Genomic DNA, 13,577 nt, shown 5'->3' on the forward strand with positions numbered 1-13,577 from the left:
GCATGTGCGTGCATGCCCAAGATCCAGAGAGGAGAATGGAGGAGAAGGGATTATGGCATGGCAATCCCCCTGGGGGGTGATTTCTTGCTTTCTAGCTCTCTTTCTCTCTCTGTCTTTCTGGCAAGCGTATGCACCCTATAGCAAAAACCTCTCAAAAAAAAAAACAAAAACAAACTATGAGATACTACTGCAGTCATATTAGGAGGGCTACTATTTAAAAACTCTAACAACAAAACCCACAAATTTTGGTGAGACTGTGGAGAAGTTGGAACATTCATGCAATGCAGTGGAAATGTAAAACCATGCAGCTTCTGTGGAACATGGTATGACAATTCTCCAGAAAATTAAACATTGAATTACCCTTTGACCTAAATTCTACTTTTGCGTATATACCCAAATAATTGAAAGACGCATCTCAAAGAAATATTTGTACACTCATGTCCATAGCAACATAATTCTCAATAGACAAAAGTGGAAGTGACCCAAGTGTCCATCAGGGGATGAAAGAGTAAGCAAAATGTGAAACATATATACAATGGGATATTATTCAGCCTTAAAAAAGAGGAAATTCGAACACATGCTACAACATGAAAGAATCTTGAAGACATTACATTCAGTGAAATAAGGCAGTTATAAAAGGTCAAATATTGAATGATTTCACTTACGTGAGGTATCTAGATCAGTCGAACTCATAGAACAAGAAAGTGAAAGCATGGTTGTCAGGAGCTTCTGGGAGGAGAGAATGGGAGGGCAGGGCTTTCTTTGGAGAAGATGAAAGAGTTCCAGAGATGGATGAAGGTAATTATTGTGCAGCAATGTGCACTGACTTAATTTCTCATAACTATACACTAGCACTGGCTAAAAAAATGTAAATTTCATTTATGCACAATGTACCAACATTTTAAAAATGTAATGCAACTCACCTAAAGTTTGAATTTATAAAATAAGCCATCTGCTGTTACTTTTACATAAGCAGAGGTCTTAGACATGATATACTTTCATCATCATTTTTTTTATTATTTTAAATCAAGCATTTTATGGTGTCCAAATAAAATAAATCTAATAAATTTACATTGACCTAAACTTCATATTAATGGACTCTAATTTCTAGCACTGAGATACTTTAATAATTTCATTTTTAAAAATAATTATTTAATTTTATTAATCATCTATATATTTTATTAATCATCTATATATAACCATCTATATATCTGCTACAGGGCACATGTGTTCACCAGAGAGAAAGTGAGGGAAAGTAAGAAAGCTGGCCTCCATGTTTAGGACTTGAACCATGGTAAGACATGTGGGAGTCCAGTGTCTTAACCACTATACCACCTGTTGGCCCAATAATTTCATTTTTAGCACCTTAGACTGTGCACCTAAGATAATCATGATAGGAACCAGCAATTAGCATCAGGGCTATGTCGCTGGACTCCCATGTAGTTGACCGTGGTTTGATTCCCAGACCCGGCAGCTTAAACTCACGCTGGGCGCATGTGTGTGCGTGCCCAAGAACCCGAGAGGAGAATGGAGAAGGGATTGTGATGTGGCCATGCCCCCTGGGGGTGATTTCTCACTTTCTATCTCTCTGTCTCTCTCTGTCTTTCTGGCGAGTGCATGAGTCCTATAGCAAAAATCTCTTAAAAAAAAGATAACCATGATAATAAAAACACAAAACCTTTGCATATTTTCATTATTTATTTTGCAATTTTATTTTATATACATAATTTGGTTTTATGGTTTTCTGTGGCTACAAAAATAGATTTCTTTTCCCAATAGTGGTGGGTACAGAGCCAAGCAGTCAAAATTATAAATGAGTAGTAGATATTATTGGTTTATTTTAGAACCGAATAAATAAACCAGAGAATAATCAGTAACATTTACAAAATTATATAGATAAGCAGTAAAACTAGACATAGACTTGCAAGTTTCTTGACACAAAAGAAAATAAATTTTAATTTCAATGATATAAATACCCAAGACAGGTTTTTTTTGATATTTTATATCTGGTTATTGTTTTACTGCTTTATCTCATTGAACATACGTAATGTTAAAATATTTGAGAGGCAAACAGAAATTTGGGTTGGTGTGACCAAAGAGAATATGAGTATTCCTAAAATTGAGATGATGAAGAATCATTTATACGTTGTCATTTTGTTGAGCAGTGTTTTGCTACAATCGTTGGTTATTGCTCTTATTTTACTTACCTTGCTGCACTGGGTTGATTGGGTGAATGTATCTGTCTATTTCTTACTCCTCAAAAGACCACCAAAAATCACCTGGAAAACAAAGCCAAGTTTATTAGTTCTACCACAGTAAGGATCGAAACGTCCTGACAGAGACTCTATAGTGTCTCAAAGAGAAATGGAAGAAAAGGATTTTTATATTTATGGGGTCTGATTCAAGTGGCCGAAGGGTCTTTCTAGGAGGAAAACTGATTAGGATTGAGCAAATTTTATAGCATAATAATTTCCGGTTGGAGAACATAGAGAGGTGAGAGTGTTAAAGTGAGTCTCGATAAATAAACTGTTATTTGATATGCAAGCTGTTTGCTGGGGAGCAATATATTGTCTGAAAGTAGAGCTGTTTGCCCAGGTGAGCAAACTGCTTTTTCTAGACAAATTGGTTGCAGGAGTTTTCTGAAGCAGTTGCATTATTTATTGCTCAAAGGACATATTCCTTTGATCAAATAAAGACAAGAATTTCATAGAAAATGTAGTTAAGTTGTAAGTGGCGTAAGTGGTCTCAGTTCTCTGTCCTAACTGTTGATCTAAGTGAATGCAGGGAGTATCAATTCCCCCTCCTCCCCCAAGTCACTCTTTTGTCTGAATTGAAGAAGGGAGATCAAAATCTACCCACACTGCTGATTACGGTGTGAGCATGTCTGACTTTCCAGTGAATTTCAGTCTCTACATAAGCATCATATTTTTCTGTTCGTTGTTTTGGGTAAACAATTTTAGGGTCATCTGATGGGTTAGCCTTCACAGAACCTTGTCAATTACACCTCTAGAGATCACTGAGGACAGTTACAGACAAATACTAATAGGATGTTTATGACCAGTTTATAGTCACCTTCTAATCCAGAAACCAAAAGCATGTAAATTAAATCAAGAGAACAAAATCTGTTACCAAGCCCAAGAACTTAAAGAAATAGCTGATTAAGCATATTAGTCAGGATTCTTCAGGGAGACAGAACCAAAAGGATGGATAAACCACAGAAAAAGGTGTATCATGAAGTGGCCCCTGCATTTATGGAAGCTGGAGAATGCAGAATCCACAGGGGAGTCAGCAAGCTGGAAACCGAGGGGAGCTGATGGTGTACTCTCGGTTTGAGGCAGATGGCCTGAGAAGCAGGGGTCTTATGGTACAGTTCAGTGGAAAGGCCAGCAGACTCAAGATCCAGAAAAATCTACTGTTTCAATCTGAACACAATGTCAGGAGAAAGGAGACATCCTAGATCGAAGAGAGTTAGGGAGAAAGAATTCTCTCTGAGGCGGGTTAGCCTTTGTGCTCTATTTAGTTGTTCAACTGATTGAGGCATATGCACATTAGAAGGACAATATGTTTTATTTTCTATAGTTTACCAGATTTAAATACTAATCTCATCCAAAACACCTTCACAAAAATACCTAAAATAGCGTTTGACCAATACCTGGGCACCCCGTGTCTCCGTCAAGTTGATAATCAAAATTGACCATCGCAAGAAATATAAATCAATTTACCTAATTTCATCATCTACTTGTTTTTGTTTTGTTTAATTTTATCTTTTGGCTGGTTTGCTTTGTCATATCTTTTAAAAATAATAGTTGAAATACTAGAGAAATGTTAAGGATATATACAAATATATCTTCCATTTCTTAAACACATATAGTCCAGCCTGAAAAACTAGTATTGTAACTAAAGTGATTTGTTTTGATTTACCTCCTGTATGATTTTGTGAAAACTGTAGGTGAGATGGACATTTTAATGAATAATTATTCCCTGTAACAAATGTTTTTCATAATTGCATGTTCAATTAGATCTTTCACATAAATCAAGAAATATCAAATATATTAAAAATTACTGATCTGTAAGTGATAACTTTGGGATTGATCAGATATAAAGTCATTCTCAGCTAAACAAAAAGCTGTCAGAATTTGTCAGCACTAGGCCAGTCTTCAAGAAATATTTATGAGAGCACTTTATCAGGGAAATGACAGGGAAACAAGTAGAAATAAGAAAGCATAAAATAACTGAGAAAATAACTAGCAAAATGTCCAGAGTAAATCCTCACATTTCAATAATAATGTTGAACATAAGTAGATTAAGACCTCTGATTAAAAGAGAGACTAACTGAATGGACAAAAACCCAGAGCCTTCTAAATGTTGTTTACGAGAAACACACCTCATTGATAGAGATAGACATAAATTGAAAGTAAAGGGCTGGAAAAAAATCACTTCATGCAATGGAAACCAAAAAATAAATACTGGAGTCATAATATTGATATAAGACAAAATAGACTTGAAGGTAAAAATGTTATAGGAGATGAAGAAATTTTTATATAGTATTAAAGGGAATAATTCACCAAGAAGATATACCAACTATAAATATTTGCAATCTAATATTGGAACACTCAAATATTAATACATAAAATAAAGACTTCTAGACCTAAAGAGAGAGAGAGACTGAAATTCATTAATTGCTCGGATTTCAACACTCCACTCTCACCACTAGACAGCTCATCTAGACAAAAATTAAAGACACTGGAGTTAAATGACATCATAAACCAAATGGATTTGGCAGGTATTTACATAGCATTTCTTATAACACCTATAAAATACACATTTTTTTTTCAGTCCCACATGGAGCATTTTCAAATACTAACCACATCATAGGGCACAAAGTGAGTTTATATAGATTTAGAAGAACAGAAATCATGTCTCATATCTTTTTCTGACTACAGTGGGATTAAACTTGAAATCAACAACAGAAAGAACCTTTGAAAATACACGATTGCACGGAAATAGACGATTTTCTCCAGAATGATTTCAAAACTGCCAAAAAAAAAAATGAAGAAATGAAAGGATGATATCACAAAGGATACTGTAGAAATGAAGAGATCATTAGGGAATATTATGATCAAGTATATGTTAACAAGTTAGAAATCCTAGAAGAAATGGACAAGTTCCTGGAGACATACAATATATCTAGATTGAACCAGGAAGAAATAGAAAGCCTGAATAGACCAATAAAAAGCAATGAAATTGAATCTGTAAGAAGTTTCCTCCCAACAAAGAAAAGCCCAGGTCCTGATGGCTTCTCTTCTGAATTCTTCAAAACTTTTAAAGAAGAATTAGGACCAATTCCTTTCAAACAATTTTTAAAGATCCAAGTAAAGGAATCGTCTCAAACTCATTTTATGAAGCCTCCATTGTCTTGATACCGAAGGCCAACCAGGACACACAAAAATATGAAAACTAAAATGTAATATCCCTGATGAATACAGACGCAAAAATCAATGAGTTAGTGCAAATTGAATCCAACAGCATATTAAAAAGATTATACACTGTGACCAAGTAGGCTTTATCCTAGGGATGGAAATACAGGCAATAACTCCAAAACAATAGGCAAGTGAGATTACATCAAACTGAGTGAACAACAACAACAACAACAACAGACATTTCCAGTGTTATAAAGAGATCTCAAATGTGGGCGTATTCTTTGTTGGAAATGATGAACGTGGCATTATCCTGGAAGTGATTGTCTCACACCACATGTATGCTTTGAAAATCTGTTGTGCCCCACAAAGAAGTGCAATTAAATCTAAGTAAGAAATTATGAAATAGGGAGAAAAAAAAAAGGAAGAAAACAGAAGTAGGTAAGACCGAGCAATTTCCTGACCAGAAGCTATAAAAGTTCAAAACATTGACTTGGATTTGAGCCAGAACATCAAGAAAGAGATCAGACGGTAACTTAGATTTTCTCCGACCCGGAGCCCCAGATAAAACGAATCAATAGCTCTCTTCTAGGTGTTGGTCTGACTTGCTCTCATAGCATCTCTAGGGCTTCCTATATCCACCCCACTAAGCATTTTGTGTTTGTCTACAACATAAGCCACACTCTCTTGGTTACTCAGTGTAACCCTCTGCTCCTAGAGAGGTCTTGGCAGTGCTTGCTTGTGAGACTTTCCACGGTCCGTCTTGCCGATGTCCAGTGAATGTTGACACTGGCGATGTGCTTCCTGTCCTCTCCCAACCATCGAGAGTGTGTCCTCTTGCTGTCGGTGCCACTGCAGGTTGCAGTATTGATAGGCAAAGGTCTTTTCTATTCCTGCTTTGATGTTCATATTAGTCTCATGATGCATGAGCATTGCATTTATTAGATAAAAATAGTTATTTGAGATTTTAACCTCTGTAGGTCTCAAAAGTATCCATGGTGATCATGGCTGGGACAATCTAAGTGTGATTATATTTTTCTCCTTTGATTACTGCAGGCTTGTTGTTGGCCCATACTTGCTATTTCACTTTTCTTCTTAGGAAGTGTGGGCTTCAGAATTACCTTCAGCCCCTCCAGCAGTGTGCCCTCGCTGTCCTCAAACAAGTTACCATATATCCAGATTCTGAGGGACAGCTAATGGCTTGAGCAGAGATGATGTGACTAATTAATAGTGGCAGATGTTTACCTGGGGCATGTGCCTGCAAGGAGCCTCAGTCATGATGTTTCACTTGATGAGACCCTGGAGGAGTGGGAGAATGAAGCGTGGTGTTGCCGGAGAGGACAGCTCTGACGGAATATCATGCCAGTGAGCAGAGACATTGTTTTTTTCTGCAGAGAGAGAGACCAAGGTCTATAAGAGAGAACCAAAACTGAAGCAGAATGAGAATGTGAGGAAAGAAAAATTAATTCTCAGATACCAAATTTCTTTAAAATATGTCATTTAAATGAAGCTGGGTAGCTATATGATGTGGGGCAGATGCCGATTTTTTTTCTGATATTTTTTTCATTATCTTTTTAAAAATTTTTTGTATTCAATCAGTGTATATCTTTACAGCATACAAAATGAATTTTCCCAACATGAATACACAATATATAAGTCCAGTCAAAGCTATTATCATACATATTATTATCTACAGAAAAATTTTCATTTTTGTACCTGTTAAATGTTTTGGTTCTTTTTCCCCCTTAGTCCCCTCCTTCCCACTCCCACCCATCCTCCACTCTCCTCGCACTGTCTCCAGTATCAGCAGTTGCTCTCCCTGTTTTTATACCTTTCTATCTCTCAGTGTCTGCCATAAAGGGCAGACATGCAGTATATATTGAGTGGGAACATACATGCCTCTCTTTCATAGTCTTGCTTGCTTCACTTAACCTTAAATCATCCACATTCATCCACTTTCTGTCGAATGCCAGGGTTTCACTGTTGTTGTTTTTAACAGTTGAGTAGTATCCTTTAGTGTATATGTGACACACTTTTTCAATCCATTCATCGGTTATTGGACATGTGGCTGATTTCGTGCCTTAGCAATTGTGAATCATGCTGCAATAGTAAACATGATTACACAAGTGTTGTCCTAACTGTGTGTATTCTTATCCTTTGGGTAGATACCCAGGAGTGGAATTGCTGAACTGTGTGGTAGCTCTATTTGCTTATATTTATAATGAAAGAATTTGAACCAGCTATTCTCCAAGTTTCCTTTCAGTTATAAATTTCTATTCCTAATAGAAAAAAAATATCCTCTACTTTAGTAATCAATTTTTTGGTACTCTACTTGCTAGACTTTAAGTACAAAACCATGTGTATGATTCCTAAATAGGAGGTATGCTAAGAACTGAAGGCTATGTTTTACTGTCAGTTATTCCACTCTGAAAGGCTCAAAGCCCTTCCTTATTGTAGGTAGTACAAGAACACTGAATAAGGTGACAAGGTGCTGTGTACAGATAACGAAGGCATTCCATATTTGAGGGAAAAATAGTTCAGTTTTCTTTTTTTTTTTTTCTCTCTCTCTTTTTTTTTTTTTTTGTAACACTAGCTGTCCCCAGTATAAGGTTAAATTTGCAAAGCATTCTAATGAGGTTAGCTATCACCTGGTTGTACCCACAAATTATTGTATCTTAGTGGTAGATATCTAATTTATAGTAAACTGAACTTTACAAATGTGTTTTTATTTTCCTATATCAAAAATAACTTCATATTTATGGAGCAGCAAAACTCATTCACTTACTCAACATATTTTAGCAAATTACTTTGTGCCAGATGGTGACCTATAGCATAAAAGTAGAACCTACATAAAAGAGTCAAGTAAAATTTTTTGGGTAGAGGTTTTTTGCTATAGGGCGTGTGTGCTCTCCAGAAAGACAGAAAGAGACAGAGAGACAGAGAGACAGAAATCACCCCCCTCAGGGGGAATGGCCATGCCATAATCCCTTCTCCAATCTCCTCTCTGGATCTTGGGCACACATGCACATGTGTCCAGTGTGAGTTTAAGCCACCGGGTCTGGGACTCGAACCACAGTTGACTACATGGGAGTCAGCGACATAGCCATTACACTAACTGCTGGTCCCAATAGTTCAGATTTCTACTAGAGACATTTTTGGGGAGTGAAAACTCTAGCCAGCATCATTTTGTATCTGCGTGCTAGTTTCTGGGACCAAACACGCTTTTTAATTTCTATGCAAAATAATATGGGAGCCAGTAAAAGATAACCCAGGTGTTTGTTCCTGGAGATGCTTTCTCCTGGAAGATAAGACTGTCTTCACTTAAAAAGTATGCAGTTTGACAGTCGAGTGTTGTTTGAAGGTCCTAGCTTTGCCGTACCTCTCATCTGCAGCTCCTCCGTTACTTTTGCCCAGGCCCAATCATTGTCTGCCTTGCAAGCTCTGCCTTAAAATCTAGCCCGTGTCCATTGGCTACGTTCTTCTAATTTTTACATTTTGAGATAATGCCAAGGTTGCCTAGGTTAGAGTCTCTCTTTCTGCAGGAAGTCTAAAACCTCAGCTTTGCTTGATCCACAGATGTTTCTGGAACAGTTTTGGGAACTGTCAGTTTATATCATGAATTTTATTAATTTCTAAGCTAAAAGGTTAGACTACATTGCGAACTTCATATGACAAATGTTTACTGGGGTTTCTGTACATACCATCACAGTTTCTGAAAATCTCTCTCTACAATGAAAAATGCTTATACTCTTGGACTCGAAAATATCGTTTTTATATACAATTAAAAAAAAAAATCCAACTTGGTCTGTCTTTCCAAACTGAGACTCTGTTTCTTTGTAACTTATATATGTTGGAAAGAAACAAAAACAGGAGAGAAAAAAAGCTGACCCTGTCAAGTCCTCCTTACACATTTCGTCATTTCCCCTCTATTAACTATGTCCTAGGGTGGGGAAAAAGTCGGCTCGCTGAACTTTCATTTACATACTGTGCTGAAGTTTGGACTCTGTTTGCAGTCTGTTAAATTTATCGACTAAAAGTCCCTTGAGCTATCAGAGACGCTCTGACTGACTGACTGACTGACTGTGTTTGAAAGACGCCACTTGTAACCCACTGAAGCTTTTTGCTTTCTCCCATTTTCCCCAGGAACAATTTATTGTAGCTATTTTATTATATTTTTTTAAATTCACTACTTAAAAAGTTTTCACTATTGCCCTTTTACTGGTTGTTTCATTTGCCTAAGTATACAAATATAAGGTAAAGGAAAATGATCTAAGATAAGCTCCAGGCTGCATCTACTGCAGAAGCATTCTGAGGGGATTAACCAATGGCTACTGTTTGTTGCAGACTTTTCTCTTTGGCTACAGCAAGCTTTGCCTCCATGCCATGGACTCAGGACAAGATTTGTTTTCTAACCATCTTAATTCGTCTTTTCTAAAAGAAAGCCCTGAAGTTTAGGAGGGGCAATCCATTTGTGAATCTGGGTATGAAATGAACAATGGAGCAAAGGAATAGAAACAACAAGTTTCCCCAATATCCTCATTCATTTTTCACAGTGCTCAGGAATATGTGTTTGTTGTTGAGCATGCAGCATTAGAACCCACATCCTCCAGCCCCTAAGAAAGCGAACTTGAGGTCTCCTGTTGTGATAAACTTGTCTGTGCTTTCAAGTATAAAAGGAAGGTTTTGGACAGCTTCCTTGGAAGGATAGACCAAGTTCTGGGCACAATAGAGGAAGATCAGTGGCTGAGATCAGTATACATAATTAGGTGCTCTTCTAAACTTTTATTAGTATTATTATTTTATTATTATTATTATTAATGGCACCTATGGAATAAATTTTAGAGAATTAAGACCAAGATTCATACATTGTTTTCATGCATTTACATTCTAGCTATCATTTAAATCCTTTCTATGTGTGTACAGAAAAGATGCATTAAATCATGCTTTTTTTTTAAGAGTTGAAAATATCTTTATTCACAGATGACATGATGGTAGACTTAGAAGACCAAAAGATTTCCATGAAAAAACTTTTTTTTATTTATATTTTTAAATTTCATTTTCTTGGGACCAGGAGTTAGCGTAATGGCTATGTCACTGGACTCCCACGTAGTCAACCACGGTTCGCGTCCCGGACCCGGTGGCTTAAAACTCAGGCCGGGCGCGTGTGCATGCATGCCCAAGATCCCGAGAGGAGAATGGAGGAGAAGAGATTGCGGCGTGGCCATCCCCTCTGGAGGGTGATTTCTCCCTTTCTGTCTCTCTGTCTTTCTGTCTGTCTGGCGAGCGCATGTGCCCTATAGCAAAAACCTCTCAAAAAAAATTGATTTTCTTTTATACATTCAATCACATTCTTTATCTTACAAAGTGAATATTTCAACATGTGAATATTTCTCCCTATTCCAGTTGATATAAAAGTCATGCTTTCACTGGACAACTTGATGGATAGTTTTGCATCATGTTCTAAAATTATTCTAGTTGATACTGAACATTTTTTGTAAAACGATTCTGAGTTCTGGTCTCTGGTTAAAAAATAAATAAATAAAAGCTTATCCCCAAGTACTGGATTTAGGTTCTCGCATGTCAACAATCGCCTGGACTGAGTGAGGGCCGATCACTTAAGACGGTCTGAAACCCTAGTCAGCCCATATTCCCATCCCTCCTGTTTTCCTTAACATACCTTCAGATTCATTCACTGCATCCCCTACCAGCTATTACAGTGATTTACACTGTGTTTTGATAGAGAAGTGAGAAGTAGCATTTAGTAAGACTGGTGAGTTTAGTAGTATCAAGAGTACATAGGGTCTTGGATTTGAGACTTTGGATCGTTCGTTCTAGGCAGAGGAAGACTATGTCATGAAATCAACACTGCAGTCTCAAGAAGTGGAATATTCTAAAATAACTGCAAGTTTGATGCTACAACATTGACTCTGCACAGACTTTTTCAAGTCCATTGAACTACTATCACTATACCAAAGACCAAAGATACGGGGTTTGATTCCAAGTCACATGTACTTTTACTGGGTTAGCCCGACTAACCCTGTACTCTAGAACTGGATCAAACGCCATTTATCAGATTAACATCAAAGTGCCATTAAAGTGAAGAGAGTGGATTTGTTCCTAGTGGGTAGAAGTACAGCTGACTGTATTTCCTTTGGGCTCAATTAAGATTAGAGTTGGGAACCAGAAACCAAGAGAACCTGCCTCTGAAGATCTAGTGTCCCTGGCGGGATCGTCTCAGGGGAAAAGGAAGTGACTAGAAATGAGGTTCGGGCTTACAGTAAAATGATCAAATCTTATGAAAAGTAACATAAAAACTAAATTCACAAGTTGGGGTGTCATTGTCTTTACAATGATAAGACAGAATGACCAAACATCATTATGTTGTAGATTCAGGGCAAGTGCATTGGACCAAAGAAGGAAAATGTATTTAGGACATTGAACTGTGAGATTGAACATGATATAGGCCGTATAGACTTAGAATAAAGAGATTGTTGCATATTGTCTTTCTTTCCTTCTGTCTTTCTGCCTTTCATAAACACATATTGAGGCTCTACTTCAACCAAGATTTTCTGCTAACATTGAAGAGGTCATGGTAAGCTAAACACATAAGCTGATAGAAATCAATTTATCAACGATGGCGGGGAGAAGAGGAAGATAAGGTGTTAGGAGCATTTGATGTGGAACCTCACTCGGTCTGGAATATAGATGATGTTCAGAGTAGCATTGTGAGTCTAGTGCCTTAACCACTACACAATCTGCTGGTCCCATAATCCAATTTATTTTTAAAGAACCTTATTCTGCTGCACTGTGAAGAGTGGATTATAGGTGCAAAAATGGAAGCAAAGAGACAGTCACGAGGTTGTTAAAAGAGTTCAGTTTGAAAAAGATGGTGTCTTGTCCTGAGATTGTGGTAGCAAGTGATACAAAAGAAAAGGATCTTTTTTTTTTTTTTTGAGAGATTTTCACTGTAGGGCGCGTGCGCTCGCCAGACAGACAGAGAGAGACATAGAGACAGAAAGCGAGAAATCACCCCCCAGGGGGGATGGTCACGCCGCAATCCCTTCTCCTCCATTCTCCTCTCGGGATCTTGGGCACGCACGCACACGCGCCCGGCGTGAGTTTTAAGCCACCGGGTCCGGGACACGAACCGCGGTCGACTACGTGGGAGTCCAGTGACATAGCCATTACGCTAACTGCTGGTTCCCGAAAGAAAAGGATCTTGAGTCTAGATATTTCATGGAAATCCAAGGGAAGTTAGAGCAGTGAGACATGGGAGAGGAGCTTTCAGAGGTAATTCAGGTTGGAGGGTAGAGGGGCCACACGCTGGAGCTTAGCTAAACCAGCCTTCCAGAAAGCTTTAAAGAAGCATTCCAAAGGTTTGTGTTTGTCCATGTCAAAATCGGGATACTTCAAACATAACCAAGTATATATATATATATGTGTGTGTGTGTGTGTGTGTGAAGTTGGCAGATAGAAATATACATCTAAGACTGAGAAAAGGGTCACGGGGTTAAATATAAATATGTCTTCAGTTAAATTACGGTGTAACAAAAGAACTAGCTGAACTTCTGTTTGACTTGCCGTTCTTTTTTTAAAAGAATTATTATGTATTTCACTGTATTTATTATTATTATTATTATTATTATTAATTTGCTATAGGGCATGTGTACTCACCAGAAAGAGAAAGAAAGCGAGAGAAGAGAGAAAGAGAGAAAACAAGCTGCCAGGTCTGGGACTTGAACCACAGTCAGCCATGAGGGAGCCACTTCTTGAGACTGTGGTGTTGATTTCATGACAACTACCCTGACACCTGCTTGCCCCCTGCTATCTTTTCTAAAGTTTATTTATTTATTTATTTCCAGATATATGGCAGGGGAGAGAGAGAGGGAGGGAGATAGACAGACAGACAGACAGACACACTTGAAAGGGTCTTCATGCCGATCTCCCTTAGTCCTGCAGCCCGGGGCACGGGCATGCCCAGTGAGCTCATGGAGACACAGGACTCCTGCCTGGAGCCCTCAGGGACTTCCAGTGTCACACAGCAGAGCAGCTAGTGATTGTGCCCTCAGCTGTGCTGGCTTGCTTTAGATCACTCAGTTCCAATTATTTCAGCCTGAAACTGTAGCATGTGCTTCTGATGGACGATTGAGAAATAATTTG

The sequence above is a fragment of the Tupaia chinensis genome, unplaced genomic scaffold (genome assembly GCF_000334495.1).
Source record: "Tupaia chinensis unplaced genomic scaffold, TupChi_1.0 Scaffold139331_1, whole genome shotgun sequence".
In the NCBI taxonomy this organism is placed as follows: Eukaryota; Metazoa; Chordata; class Mammalia; order Scandentia; family Tupaiidae; genus Tupaia; species Tupaia belangeri.